This window comes from Sander vitreus, chromosome 17 (assembly GCF_031162955.1).
Source record: "Sander vitreus isolate 19-12246 chromosome 17, sanVit1, whole genome shotgun sequence".
Lineage (NCBI taxonomy): Eukaryota > Metazoa > Chordata > Actinopteri > Perciformes > Percidae > Sander > Sander vitreus.
Window position 1 is genome coordinate 28,563,243 of NC_135871.1, and position 16,670 is coordinate 28,579,912.

Consider the following 16,670-nt stretch of genomic DNA (forward strand, 5'->3'; position numbering starts at 1 on the left):
ATGGGATAATAAGAAGTAAGTTCATATGAAATAAAGTAAAAACTGGGACAGTATGGAACTACCGAATATTTGCACAAACTAGAAACTAGAAATGAAATAAAAAGAACCACTCCTATACTATAATAACCATCCTGCACAGGGCCTGTGGATCTGATTGTATATACTGTGTCTTACTGTCTGTCTAATGATATTTAATGGCTGGGATAGGGTTTCCTTACATTTGAATACACAACAAGGAGAGTCATTGAGTTAATCGATCAGGTTTGACCCTTCTGCCACTCTGTACCCCATAGGTCACAGAGATAGACCTTGTTTATTACTGTGGTCTGTGGGGAAGTGAGGCGTGCACACACACACACACACACACACACACACACACACACACACACACACACACACACACACACACACACACACACACACACACACTGCCACTGTAACTGGAACTTCCTATTAGCAAGCACTCTTTCTCCTGATTCAGATAATACAAACCAATGAGTCTGTTTAGGTTTTTTTCGGTGAGAGAATGGAGAGAATAAAATGGTACAAATGGTACATACACATATATATATATATATATATATATATATATATATATATATATATATATATATATATATATATATATATAAAAAAGCTCACAAGCCTCTCCACACATCTGTTCTTCCCTCCTTGCTTTGTTTTACACGTAAGTGTCCATCTTCCTGACTGTTTTTTTTTCCTTTTTCTTTATTATTATTTCCCTTCTCCTCTCCCTCTTCTGACTCGTCCTCTTGACTCTGAGTGATGAGCAAATGTGTCAGTTCACATGACAACTGGAAGCGTACAAATGACACTCGTACTTTGGGAATTTCATTTTGACAAGACAAATCAGACTAACAGTCACACAAGCAGTATCCCTGCTGCTACTGTTACTGTTCACAGATGTCACCAGGGCATACCCACACACAAAAAGCCCAAATATAATGTATATTTAATTTCTACTGGATTGCCATTGGGTTGTTTTCTAATTATGAATTTTTTTAAACACATGGAAGAATATTGAACACACACGTAAACTACTGTATGAACACAGAGGTGCTCATGTGAAATAACAGTGAACAGTGAAATATTGTGGACGTAGTGGGCTGCTCACAGCACAACTCTGTCAAACTGCATACGTATAAAGCAAGTCACTGTGGGGAAAAGACCATGTGTGCTCAATAATGGTAAATAAAGGGTTTAAAACAACCAAATGGCTGTCCAAAAATGAATTACTGAGGGTGACCTTCAATTCTAAATACTCAAAGAATCATCTGTGGGACTGAACCCAACTGTCCAACTTTTTAAAATTGGATGAAACAAATATATAGCAGTATGTTAAGCACCCAGCAGGCATGTATACACAGTAATTAGAGGACATGTCAACACAGTAGGCTGCTGTCAAAGTAGTTATGAGCTTAACAGCAGTACTTGGACCACCTTGGTACAAACACAGAGAGAACACAGACACACAGACACACAGACACACACACACACACACACACACACACACACACGTAAACATCCCCTCTGGTGCTAATAGGTTTAAGTGCTGGAGCGTACAGCGTAATTAGAGGCAAGAGAAGAGGCTCCCCTGTTTGTTTAGTGTTTTCAGACTGTCAGGAAATGATGAATTCCTACTAACCACACACACACACACACACACACACACACACACACACACACACACACACACACACACACACACACACACACACACACACACACAGCCTCTGTAACTAGACCTTCTTATTAGCAAGCACTCTTTCTCCTGATTGAGATAATACACAGACAAAACAATGACTCATTGTTCTGTTTAGGTTTTTTTTTCGGTGAGAGAATAAAATGGGGCATGCACAAATAACCAGGGCCGTCGGACTGGGGGGGGGAGGGAAAATAATTAAAAAAAAAATACTAGAATGAATAGCCGTGTGTACATGAATGCCTATGTACAGGGTCCGGAATTTGGTGCCACGCCACTGCAAATAACGGATGTTCCCTTTCTCATTTGCTTCATGGTGAGCACGGTTTCCAAAGCAACAGCACTTTAGTTTATGTGTGTATAGTTACAATCCACTAGTTCCTTAGATCTACAGTCCACACACACTCACAAGCGCATTTACATTACGTCCTGTTTACGAGACACTATTTCCTCCAGGAAGTGACCAGGTAGTTGTGTTAAAGGTCATTCAAATTCACACGTAAGTAAACAGAAAAGATACCCGCAGAGCACGAGTCCAGTGACACTCAAGAATAAATAAAAATGAAATAAATGAACAAAGACAAAAAAACATGAAAAAGTCAAATGTAAAACTAAAAGTGAAAAGCACAAAAAAGAAGAATACCTGAGGTACAAAACAACTAATATTTCTCTTTTAATATCTCACTAAATTGACATATGTGTATCCTTAACGATTAACTAATATGTTAAAAGCATTTCCTACCTCATAAAAACATTTTCAAAGACTCTAAGCTCTCAAACTTGAGAAAAAAAGACTGTCTCCTCCTCTGTTATTGGTGCATTTGTCACTGCACCTCTGAGAACAGTGCGGGGCTCTGAGAACAGTGCGGGGCTCTGAGAACAGTGCGGGGCTCTGAGAACAGTGCGGGGCTCTGAGAACAGTGCGGGGCTCTGAGAACAGTGCGGGGCTCTGAGAACAGTGCGGGGCTCTGCAGCGATGCTGAACTAGTGGCCACAATCAGAACTGCAGCTCCAAACTCCCCAGGACCAATGTACTACAGTGACAAACTACTTCTACTTGGTGAGTTTACAAAACTTGCCATCTGTTATAGCAATGGGCGAATGGTTTTACACACACACACACACACACACACACACACACACACACACACGACCATGTGATCTTAATGGTTAATAACAGGTTGCTTAGCAAGATGACAAATCTAACAGCAGAGAAGTGTGTGTGTGTGTGTGTGTGTGTGTTCCTGAATCTCCAAGTGTTGTGTTTGTGCCAGTGTGTACTTGTGTGTGTGTGTGTGTGTGTGTGTGTAAATGATGAAGCAGAGCCAGGGTGATGTGACGACTGTAAGAGCTTTCCCTGGCTCTTTTCCCAACCTAATCACAGTAAGTGAGAGAGAGAGAGAGAGAGAGAGAGAGAGAGAGAGAGAGAGAGAGAGAGAGGGAGAGAGAGGGAGAGAGAGAGAGAGAGAGAGAGAGAGAGAGAGAGAGAGGGAGAGAGAGAGAGAGAGGGAGAGAGAGAGAGGGAGAGAGAGGGAGAGACAGAGAGCTACAGAGAGCAGAAGTGACAATTAAGAGAGGTATAAGAGAGAGAGGGAGAAATGAACAGAGAAGATAAAAAGAGAGGTGCAGAGAGAGATTAGGTAGAATGGGGTGTCAGGTGGGTGGAGTCCAGGTAGCCATTGAACTCAATAGTGAAATCCTGCTGAGCTGTCTGTCCACTATAAAAGCTTTCTCAGCTGACAGCCACTAAGTAGAGCCGAAGAGAACAGAGGTTCTGACCTGACAGTGAGAGGGTCTCGGTCTCTCTCTCTCTCTCTCTCTCTCTCTCTCATTTTATTTATATTTTAAATATCAAGTGCCACTTAAGCCCAGACAACAGTTTTTGCTGACTGTGTGCAATGTTGAAATTGGCTACTTGGCATCACTGAGCACTATCAGTCCTTCGTTCTATAAGGAATTATTGGACATAATCCAGAGAGATTTTCTTCGTTTTTTTTTAACCATGCAGGTTTCAAGAGGTTTGGTGCCATCTTTGGTGAATACATTATTAATATTAATTATTATTATTCATTAAGTTTGAGTTAGAATGCATACAGGTATTATTATTTTTTTCTGTCTGTTCTCTGTCCAATGTGTCATGTACATTGGCATACTTTTCTAGTGATCCCTCCTCGTGTCTCTATGATTTCTGTGTTGCAATATTTCCATGAATGTAACCATTTATGCCTAGCCTGGATGCCAGCTGAACTTAGCCCCACCCACAACATTTTCGGTCTGGACTTGATCCGTTGTGGAGCAACTATGCTCGAAACAGAGCTGTTCAGACCAATCAAATTGTCAGGGCGGGCTTTATACGATGATGGACAGATGATCAACAGTAACGTAATCAACCACGTCACCAAAGAGCGCTTGGGTTGAATTTGTTTACAACAAACGATGGCTGCAGCTGGAGAATTGAGATGTGTAGATTCCGCCACTGCGTCTGTTATAGAAGATATCGACAGCGCATTCATTTTAAAAGAGGAACAGAGAACCGCAACCAAGGCATTTGTCGAACGGAAAGATGTTTTTGCCGTCCTTCCTACGGGTTTCGGAAAAATTCGGCGGTTTAATTTATCAGCTGGCCCCTTTGTCGCTAAGAAGATGGGGCGCAATGAAAACCCTGCCGTCATTCCGCTGCTCTGATTGGTTGTAGGTCTATCCAATTGAGAGGCATTTTCTTTCATGGCTCGGTTGCGTGTTTCAGCCCCATAATCACAGCCCAATGGAGCAGTATCAGACTCATATTCTGACGACGTCAGGCTAAATTATGCTCCTTCGTATGAATAAAAGCAAAAATAACCTATTGGTCTTATTAACTAAAACCTCAAAAGGACTTACCTAGCTTGCATCAATGTTTTATACTGTAGTTCGGCTTCTGACGTCCTGCTTGGATCAGCCGATTGCTACTCAACTAGCGAGTAACATCCAATCACAACTGATACAGATAGAAACGAGACGACCTTTGTAACGTGACAGCTCTTACAGTACTATTTCCCTCATCTCATGTCAACACATCTGCTGCTGCAGCTCCCACCGCCAGCATCCTCCTCCTTATGTGCTACAGCTTTTGGTATGGTGGACTTCGCTGAGATCTAATGTGCACATATGTGTACAGAAATGTCCAGTCTGTTCATCTCAGAGCTAAATACTTGTTGCCCCCCCCCCGTTAAATCGAACTCTATAGGGGTTTGCAATGCAGCACCGTAAATTATTATTTATTATATGTCCCTTGACTTATCTTTTATTTCCCTATTCTGCTTTTTTGAATATATTTATTGAGTTTTTGTACATTTGACAAACAAAAACAATACAACAAGGCACATAACATAAAACAGAAAGGAGAACAAGGATCAAATGTAGTAGCTGTAGTACCCACAGTCATGAATCTGTACATCCATAGGTGTATGCTTACACGGAATACATACAGCAGTTGTTTATCACAACACCGTATAGTACAGATAATTATCACTCCAACCATCCACATCCATATTGTTATTCTCAAGGAAATTGAAGAAAAAGCTTACAATTTTCCAAAACTTGTCAAGCCTATTTTTTGTTGTGTAACTTATCTTTTCTGAAGCTGAGTAAAAAGTAATTCCCCTCAACCATTGCGATGTGCCACAAGGTGTGTCCGATTTCCATGAGCAAGCAATGCATTGTTTAGCATCTCTATACTGCTTTTTTATCTGTTGTTGATTTAATTCCCTCTCCAAACCTCCTCCTTCTTTACTTGACTTTGGTTTTATTATGTCAGTTGTTTTGTATTACATTTTGTATTGTTGTTTGTTAAAACCGACAGGTTAAGAGTCTGGGTGTCATCCTTGACAGCACACTATCCTTTCAACCCCACATCAATAACATTACCTGGTCTGCCTACTTCCACCTACGAAACATCAATCGCCTCCGCCCCTCCCTGACCCCCCACACTGCCGCCATCCTTGTCCACAGTCTCGACACTTCCCGTCTGGATTACTGTAACTCTCTCCTCTTCGGCCTCCCTCACAAATCCCTCCAATTCTGGTCCAGAATTCAGCTGCCCGCATCATAACTCGAACCCCCTCCATCCACCACATCACTCCAGTCCTCCAACAGCTCCCGGTCCAGTTACATATCCAATTCAAAGTCCTCCTGTTTACATTCAAGGCCATCCACAACTGTTTTTAAATGTCGTATGCATCCCTGTACGGTGTCCTTGAGTGCCGAAAAAGGCGCCTTTAAATAAAATGTATTATTATTTTATTATTATTATGTACGTTTTACTTTTTCAATATGGAGATCAGACCATCGGCCTTGGTGGTAAAGCATTTTGGGTCAATTTATGTCGTTTTAAATGTGCTACATTAATAAAGATGTCTCTGACTCAATCACACTTTCCTGTGAGAGCAGACGGCCTCTGACTTGGCTAAGTGGAGGAAACCTGATTGGACACAGCTAACGTCACTGGAGAGAGGCGGCAGCATCATGACAGCGCTGTTACACAATATGCATATCTGTGTGCGCAAGTAGTGTGGAGTGTGAATTCATCATCGCGTTGGCTCGTTCTCGCCAGCGCCCCGTTTGCGTCAACACGCTTTCGTCGTACAGCAGAAACACGACAATGCGACATCATGTAAGTGGTGCTTATCCATACCTGAGGTCCTGTATTTATTTTACAGTAAAACAAACAGGAAAAGGAAACTCAGACAAGGTCACTTGAAACCTTCTTTTGAGTGCATTTATTCTGCCTGTTTTTCTTTCTCTTTTCATTTAACAAAAATAACAAACAGGGAATAGAGGCAAGAAATCCATTTCAGTAGACGCAAGGTCATTCAACGAAATTGTCAGTCTCACCCCACTGCTTCCTTCCTCTCCAGTTTTTTCAGCCACATATCCTCTCCTTTTGTCTTTTGTACCTGCTACACACAAACGGCTGTTGCAACATTTTGTCCCATTTTTATCCCCTGGATGAACAAAGTGGTCAATTCAGCAGTATTTACAGGTGGGGGGTACTGCTACAGGGGCATGATGGATAAATTGTCTGAGGCCAGAGAAAATTGAGCCAAAAGTTTATTTTCCTCTGAATCACTGTTTTTTTCCCCCCTCCTTTTCCTCTGAAGCTGTCTCTAACTGGATGTAGCAGTACAAAATCACAGTTGTGGTAAAGTGCAAATTTATAAACCAACCATCCAAATAAGCAAGTAATTTACTAGTGGACAGCAAGCAAAGGCATGGCAATACAATCTACTCTGAGAAACAGAAACGTGGGGAAGGGATTGTTGTTTCAAATGAGCCGTGGCCGTTGATAGAAAACAAGCAATATAATGATATTACAAGAAACTCTTTTCAAAATGTGCCGACTGGTTAAACTCTCGAATAAAAAAGGTAACTTTGACCCAGGGATTGAGTTTGAATGGGGAAGAAAGCATTTAAATTGGGACATTAATTCTATTTAAGCAGCCTGACACTCTGAGATGCATTGGGCTCCTGCAATTTCATCTATTCTTTTCATACAGAGTCAATATTTAGTATCCATGAGGGTGCTGTGACTGTGTCACAGTTAAAAATGTGTCAGTTAAAGCTCTGATCCATATTTAGACGCATGTGGTCGGGACTCTTGGCGTCACTTTTTGACGCTCTGGGTCGGGACGTACGTTTAACTGACATGCGGCACAAGAACAGTCCACCCCAAAGGGACTTACCATCTCCAACAGAAAACACTGTCCACAAACTGCTCCAAACAGCTCTACTGTAGTCCAGCCTTTACTTCAGAGACAAACGTGGTCACTTTGGAACACACGTTATAATGCTCGCCTAGCTGCTAGCGTGGCACGCCCTCATACGCTGCTTCTGACTGGCTAGTAGTCCTTACCTAGGTACTGTCAGGGCACGCCCTCATACGCTGCTTCTGACTGGCTAGTAGTCCTTACCTAGCTACTGTCAGGGCACGCCCTCATACTCTGCTTCTGACTGGCTAGTAGTCCTTACCTAGGTACTGTCAGGGCACGCCCTCATACTCTGCTTCTGACTGGCTAGTAGACCTTACCTAGGTACTGTCAGGGCACGCCCTCATACGCTGCTTCTGACTGGCTAGTAGTCCTTACCTAGGTACTGTCAGGGCACGCCCTCATACTCTGCTTCTGACTGGCTAGTAGTCCTTACCTAGCTACTGAGCATGTGCGACTCCCAACAAAGATGGAACAGAAGTGAGATGCCTCACTCTGTAGCTAAAACAGAGAGCTCAACACACAGGGTGAAAAGAGGAGCTGCAGCAATGTGCAGTACAACAAAAATATGGTGTTTTTTGAAAATGAAACCATGCAATCCTATTCTGATATAACCTCTAAATACAATTATGAACCAATTATGAAAATGAGCATAATATGAGCACTTTAACATGTAACTGGAACATGACTCAGCCAAAGCATCTAAAAGTCATGTCAAACATTAACCCTGGATAATTCAGCAGTGTGACTGGAGGTCAGAGGATGAATACACACAGAAATATATGCACAATGACAGTGTGATGAAATCCCCTCCATCCTCTCCCTCCAAATTCTGCTTCAGATCGTGTGGTCAGTTCCCCTCTCCCCTTCTTGTCCCCTCTTCACTGTCAGGCCTCTCTGCCCATTACTTCCATCACTCTCACTCTCTATCTCCTTCTCCTAATGGCCTTCTCTCTCTGTCGATCTATCTGTCTCTCCATTTCGGTCTGTCTCATTTTCTCCACCTCTTTTTTTAGACATCCAGGTACCATAACACCATTGTTTTAACATATTTCAGTGACTATGTTTCAATGTGAAGCAGCTCTGAACTACATGTTCAAATATATTTATGGAAATAATGTTGAAACAGATGTCAGGACATTCGCTTTACAACCAAATGTACCCTCATTTTAACTAAGACGTCCAGACTTCTTTTAATCTGTAAATGACTGAATCACTGCTTACTGGGAGACACACATACTGTACTGTATTTGGATTCAGCTAAGAGTTAAACAGAGCTTTACCCAAATACTGTCTAACAACCAGGAAGAAATAAGACACTACAACTCGGATATCAGGGCCATCTCTTAAAACGATGCTCGTACTATCTTTGTTCATATCAACAAAAGCCTCGGGCACGATCTCAACACACAGCAGGATGTTTGATACTCTGATTAACTGGATGTTACACTTTTAATACTTCGCTGTTCAGAGCAAAGAAACTGTATAAGGAGGCACCAATACGCAGGTTGGAGTTCTGAAACTTAGCATCAAATCTAAATTTGAATCCTTTATCCTGCTGTATTATTGAAACTACTTTGGTTTAGCTTTCTACATTTGTAAGTAATAAAAGAGATATAATTAGATATAATTGCTTCTTCTTCACTGAGAACACAAAGATTTTGTGGACAAATGTTTTATAAAAGCCCTTCAAATCAAGTATTTTCCAGTTTTCATTTATTTATGCAACATTTTAGGATTTTTTTTTAAATTTTTGGCAAGAAATTGTCTTATAAAATAAACATGTATTAGGACCTACATTATTCATATGCTAGATTCTACAATTAAATCAGTAAAAGCTAAGTTTGCTTACAATGTTCAAGACATTTCCAGGAGAAAACAAACATCTAAGGGTTATTTAAAGTCATGAATGATCACTTATTGCCTCTTTCTCATCCTTCCTGGTGGCATTTCAAGTGGCTTTAAAGTGACACAAAGGGTTCGATGCTAGATTGAAGGGCTTTGAACGCGCTGCGACCCCGGCCGCACTCCCTGTCCAACACATCTCACAAGTGGGAACACACACATACACAAGCACTGCGTTGCTCTCTGACCCTAGAGGTGTGGAGAGTCTCCCATGTCGGGCCCTCCTTAGCGGATTAGACTGGCCATGCATGTCCACCCCCGCAGGGCAGAAAATTGTCGCGTCCAATTCTCTCTGCATCCAATTCCCCTTTTTCCATTCTCTCTCTCTCTCTCTCTCACTCTCTCTCTGTCTGTATCTGTCGCTGTCCTCCCTAGGGAGTCTGCTGGATTGAGAGGAAATGTTTCTGATCAGGGAGCGAGACAGACAGTGTGTGTGTGTGTGTGTGTTAGGTGCATTTGTCGTGCTTATCCATCTGACAACCCACTTTGGGTGAGAACATGTATTTAAAAACATGAATTTAAGGATGTTTTGCTAGTAAGCATGTTATTACATAACTTTTGATTTGTTGGGCATCTAGGGAAAATATTATTCACACTTATTTTAGCAATGAAGATGTCCTAATTAAAATGACGGGCCAGGTAGTTGATAGTAGGAATGTTTACACTTAAACGTTTTCAGAGTGCAGCAAACGCCCATCGTAGCTACTTAGCGTTGCCTTAGAAAAAAGCACAATACAAATCTAAATCTGTTAGCTCTAATTAATCAAGTGACAAGTGTGAGAAACCTGAAATGTTCCCCTCATGTTTAAGTTGTCGGTCAGCTGGGGTAGGCAATGCTAAAGGCAGGGCTGTGCAATTAATCAAATTTTAATTGCGATTACCGTTTTCGGCTCCTAACGATCACAAAAAACAGAGTAATCGAGAAACACAATTATTTTTTGCAAGTAAACTTCTTTTTGGTCTTCAGAATGAAGATGTTCAAATGGGAAAAGTATCAAGGGAAATCTCACAGATGATGGTGTTTTCACATCGGATTTGTTCAACTGTTTCACTGTATTTGAAGTTCAATAAATGCAACATCTTTTCAAAAGTCAATGAGTAATCGTGCTAAATAACCGTGATTTTAATATTGACCAAAATAATCATGATAATGATTTTTTCCATAATCGAGCAGCCCTAGCTAAAGGTTGTCCAGTCACATTGGGATTGTCTCTGTAAGAAAGCTCTTGGTAGCTGATAGGACTGTAACGATATGCGACATGAAACCGAAATCGCGACACTCAGATCCACGAACCTGTGGATGGTTGTCACACCTCTTCCAACTCCCAGAGTTATCCTTCCCATCCAGATCCAATGCTACCACATCTTTAAATTACTATTGGTATTAGTCGTTTTGGTGCATTATCCTAGCGCTTCCGCTCAAATTTCATTTCGCTTCAGTACTCCGTCTGGGTTTGCGGTATATTCTTGGGTTTTCGACGGTCCAATCAGCGAACAGAGGGAGTGGCTGAGAACGATGACGTTGAGGATGTGCGCTAGAAAGATGCAACGCCGCCCGAATATCCAGAAGTTAAAGCCCGAGCAAGAACAATCTTTGCTGAGTTGTGTTGGTGGCCATGATGTTGTGGCCCTCCTCCCCACGGGGTTCGGGAAAAGTTAGATTTTCCAGCTCGCTCCCTTAGTGGTGAAGGAGTTGGCTAAGGCTAACGATAGCGGTGCTAATGCTAATAGCCTTGACGGTCTCCCCTCTTGTTGCACATGCACATGACATACGTCACGACCAAACATTAGCGATTGGTTATGGCAGATCCAGAGTGGCTCTGGGCATATCCAATAGTTTTAAACTTCAACAGAGTACCCGCCTTCAAGGAAGTTAACACTTGTCAATGGAGAGTGGCCAGACTCTCTGTACAAATGAAATGTACTAGAGTCTGGTAGGACCAGGCTAGCATTATCCCCCTTTTGTCGGGTAAATTTAGCTAACTGTAAAGACGGCTAAACATTAACGGAGTTGTAACGTTACGAATGGCCGCTGTTCTGACTTGGGTGCCTGGATCTGTTTCCCGACAGTTCAGTAAACTGCCGTTAGCGTCCTTAGCACCGGAGTTAAGTGCTGACCGGGTTTGGATTGCTGTAATGATAGTGGATGGCTGCTAGCTGGCTGGGGGCTGACTGTGGATGTGTCCCCGGGGCTGTTGTCAGCTCTCATCCCGACTGAAGCTTTCCAGCACCGGGAGAGTGAGGCAGACAGACAGGGGCGTGCTAGCTGGCTAAATTACCATTAGAGTTGTCAACCGTGGTCAAAACAATCATACTAAAAATAACTGCACGTGTTGAACAATGTCGTAATCTTATGTTACCCACCAAGAATTAGCTAACGTTATAGACCAAGCATTAGCATTAGCTACTTGTCAACCAGCACCTTTATAGTAGGCACCAAAGCACTTTTCCTCTTTGGTCCCCCTACAGGTTGGAAGTGGAATTGTCCATTACCGCTACCATTACCATTAGTCTTATGTCTCATTCAAACTGCAGATCTGCTACCCGATCTGGCAAACTTGGAAACATTATTTTAAGGTACAAAAGAATCTCTTCGAACGATATTGAAATCAATCAATATCAATAAATGCACACAGTAATGCAACATAGACCTTATCTATGTTGCATTACTGTGTTGCAAAGTGGCATGTAATCAATGACAAAACGATGCCATGTGGCAGAAAAATAGCTGTATTACGTTTACTGAAAAAGAATCAAGGTTTGCATCGAATCGTAGGTCAAAAATCGTGATACAAACTGAATTGTGGGTTTGGTGTATCGTTACAGCCCTAGTAGCTGATCATTTTGTAAATAGTCCTGCATAAAAGACCTTACCGAAAGAATATGTATCACTCACTTCTCGTCTGATCATAGTTGGAAAAATACAAAGTAGGTCTGTTTACTGCTGTGTCTACAAATATCATGATGCAAAATACATTTAACAGCATCAGAAAATATTCACAACTTTGTTTCTTTGCTGTTATTCTGTATATTAAAAAAGATATGCCACTTAAGATAATACACTTGTTCCTGTCTTTTGTTTTGTTAACTTTTTGCAGATTGTGCCATTTTAGCAGAAAGGAATTACATGCAATTAAAAAGGATTTAGATGGAGTGACATTTGTGTTTCATTAAGTGGTAATTACAACATACAGTCAGATGAAGATCCTGATGGAAAACACAAGCTTTCCTTTCTTCTTCGTCTCAGAGAGAAACAGCACACTGTGACATTACCAGTGCTATTTGCGGCACAGGATTTTAGATCAACCAGGATATCCTTTTGATCTGTGGACACTTACGGATTAGAGGAATATAAATAAGCCAGGAACGGACGGGGATTGAGCGTTTAGGACAGCCTACAGGTAGGGAAGCGTCATCATTTTGTCCTTTTTCTCTTCTTTTTTTTTTTCAATAGCATGAGCACTAAGATCGTGAATAATGCTTGCTGTTAATGATTTCAGTAAAATGAACTGAATGATTGAATTGCAGAGAATTTTCTAATCAAACGATGTACTTGACAAAAGTTTTGAACTTTTGTGCTTAAATACTTATGTAACGTGTCAGAACTTATGTAAATTACGTAACCGCGGCGACCCGGTGGGTGTTAACAGGTTAAAGATGCAAATTGGTCAACCCACCAATTGAGAAACACTGCATACCGCTCCCGACCTCTGACCTTTAGAGCTACAGAGTGAGCATGTGTCGCTGCGCTGTTCCTTCCTTGTGGAATTTGAGAGGTAAGCTGTTTTCTTTGAATAAAACGAGTGAAAAAATGCAGTTTGCCATTCATATCTGGATTCAGCTCACAGCCTGGGGAGAGGGAGACGGAGGGAATCAGGCGGACATGTTTGAGGTACTTCTAAGAAAACAGAAAATCCCTTCCAGCTCTGAGAGTGAGAGGAGATTTTCCGGCACAAAGTGGTATCTATATCCCAATCATCAGAGAGATCCAACAGCAGATATGGTGTGCCTTGTCCCTTCTCTCCCCCTTCCTTCTTCTTCTCTACTCCCCCATAAAAGCTGTGCGTCATGTCTCAAACAGTTTGTTGTCACCTACAACTGGTAAACATAAAGGGCCCTGCACAGCGGACACTCTGTTGTCTCCGTGACAACCTTCTGCAGGCTGTCCTCCAGCATCATCCTGACAACTTCTACATTTAAAATGTATGAATGCACAGACACATGGAGTGGTTTAGATGAGGAAAAGAGAGGAAACAAGAAGAGAAAATGATGAAGAAAGAAGAGATGAAAGTAAAACTGAGAGGAGAGGAATGAAGGGATGAAGGCAAGACAAGAGGACACAAGACAAGAAGAGAGTGGACAAGCAGAGGACAGGAGAGAGGAAGAGGAGGGGAAACAAGGAGATACAAATAGATGAGAGAGGGGGACTAATCGAAGAGAGGAAAGGAGACAAGGAAATAAAAGGAGAGGGCAGGAAGCGGGGAGAGGAAAAGACAAGGGAAGAAAGGAGAAGAGTAAAAGTTTAAAAAAAGAGAGATAAAAGAGGAAACACGAGCAGAGAAGAGGGGAGGAGGAGAAAAAGGGGAAGGAGAACCAAACAGGAGTGTAGTGGGCTGGAGGGCAGGAGAAGGAGAGATGAAGCGACAGAGGCGAGGGAGAGAGAAGATGACAGGAGATGAAATGAGGAATGATATTCTTTTAACCCCAAACACACACGCACACACACACACTCTCTCTCTCTCTCTCTCTCTGGCTTCTCCCTGGCTTTAAGCTGCCCCGCTGGGAGTCGGAGGCTCAGAGTTGCACTCTGTGTTGGTGGGAACGGCTGCTTGTCGGCTGCTTGTCAAGCGAATCGCTTAGCGGTGTTTGAAGACTCCCAGAGTGGGACTGAGATCGAGTGTCGTGTTGAATCAGCCTTTTGCTCCCCGAGCCTGGATGCACCATTACAGCAAATTATTTACAATTTTCATCTATTAGGGAGTTAATCTGTCTATAGATACTGCTGCCTCACACATTCTCTCTCTCTCTCACACACACACACACACACACACACACACACACACACACACACACACACACACACACACACACACACACACACACGTCTTCTAACTGCTGCTCATCATCTCTTGTTATACCTCCCTTCCTCTCATTCCTTCCGTTTGTTGTTTTTCTCCACAGTCCGTCTGTATTTCTTGCCTTTATTGCTTTGCTCCTCCTGTCATACTCTCTATACAAAGTATAGGATGAGTCAGTGGTTGCGAAATATTCTTTCCTGGGGCTGGACAATAAACCAAAATAATCAAACAAGCCACATAGTGAATCTCTTATAGGCTACACTTCAATTTATTCTCATTGGACCTTACAAAAAACAACAACTGTGTAGCCGGTGCTGACCATCACTTTTATCTGTTAGAACAAACTCTACCAGCAGTAGGTCATATCAGCTGTCTCTCAATAATGTTAATCCTGTGAGTAATGGAATCATTTTCAAAAAAGGACCTGCAGTATTTGGATCAAGAAGCTGGTTAAAAATAAATTGTGTCAGATGAAGTAGTCAGCAGCTCCAGCTCTACTGTTACTTCAATGTGTCAAGATACATATTGAATCGGATCGGTATTTATGCAAGAGTATTTTTTTATTGTGCTTATTCTTGCTTGTTTTGTTTTTAAAAGTGAAATACTTTGTGACTTGTATTTTAAGTTTTTTGTTATGTATGTTGTTTGAAATAAAACTACTTATTCACATATTTGAAACAATCATATGGCATGACTATTGTTGAAATGATGATATTGGTTGTTTTGGAAGACACTGACAAGCCAGCTATTCTGTTGTTTAGGTATGACGACTTATTACTGTATACTATCCTTGATGTGCACTGGCTGCCAGTCACCTGAGGCTTATTATATACTTACATCCCAAGACGAATGCAGAGGAACACAGCTAAAGTGTGAGTGGTTTGTTTAGACGCCTGGGTCACTGTTTACCTTGCACGGCAGCTGGACTCTTGCGATATCACGAGGATCACAGGAACCGCAGGATCACGTTATCACACGAAAATCCATTTAGTCAGGCTCCGATCTAACGTTTGTGTCTCAACTACCAGCTTATCGCACCAATCAGGGTCAGGGGAGGAGCAGTCCCGCTTTGCTCCACCGTGGCGCTGCGGAGGAAGGTCTGGTTAGTCCACACAAAATTCTGGGATGGGAGAAAAAAAACGTGCTCTGGTTTATTGGCATTTCTTTAAACCAATCACAATCCTCTTGGGCGGTGCTAGGCACCGGGAAAAGCTGCGGTGCCTCTGCAAAACAGCCTCGGAAAGGAACTTGTTTTGGTGGAACGTGTACGTTCAAAAGTTGTTGTAGTTGCGCAACACAAAACTCAGATTGGACAGATAGTCTAGCTAGCTGTCTGGATTTACCCTGCAGAGATCTGAGAAAAGGTTAACCAAAGTCCTCATAAATTGACCGGAGTTTAGAATGCCAACACAAAGGAAGCCCAAGGCAACGGAAATCCAGCCTAAATCAGTGAAATCCGGAATCCCGGAAGTGGAACGTCAAGGATATAGACAAGGGGAGGACCTAATGGCAGCATGCCTTAGGTGTGTTTGGCGACTGTTCATTTAAAACAACAATGGCGGACGTGATAAATAGATGGTTCATCCAATCACCTGCCAGGTACTTTTTAAAAGTGCCTGCCCTTTCCCAACCATCTTGCGCGTCAGGTTATGGTCCTTTTGGTATAAGGATTAAAAAGTATATCCACGTGGGGCAGAACAGGGCTGATCTTGGGCCTATACTGAAACATATTCCTTGAGAACTTTTGATTTTGCACAGTTTAAACTTTGTACCACACGGTTATCACGGCAGAAAAAAAGGAAGCAACGTCATCGTAAAATTGGTTTCTCCTCAAAGTTTTCTCCATCGTTATTGTTTGCTCAAATTCTTTTGCTGACCTTACTTCTTATGCTTATACTGAATAATGCATCCACTGTTCATGTTCTTAACTGTGTCTTGCGGATGTGTTGCATTACTTTCTAAGAATTCACATATCTTAGAAGAACTCAGAATATGAGAAGTATCCGTCGAACACACACAAACACATCGTTTCTGAAAGCATATTAGAGGCTTACTGCAACAATGTCCAAGGAATTGGACTTTTACTCCTTGAACCTCTCATGCCTGAAATAACTCAACAACGCCAAAATGTCCACCATATTCTGTTTGTCCTCCTGTTTTCACCCTCTGTTTCCCCCTCTATCCATATTTTATCTCTCTCTCTCTCTCCTTCATTGTGTC

The 16,670-nt window shown here is 42.0% G+C and overlaps 1 protein-coding gene across 1 annotated transcript in view; it reads right to left on the reverse strand.

Moving 5' to 3' along the window:
* LOC144532834 (attractin-like protein 1) overlaps positions 1-16,670 on the reverse strand; it is a 287,336-nt gene that overhangs the window by 20,091 nt on the left and 250,575 nt on the right. The gene's annotated exons all lie outside the window — the stretch shown is intronic.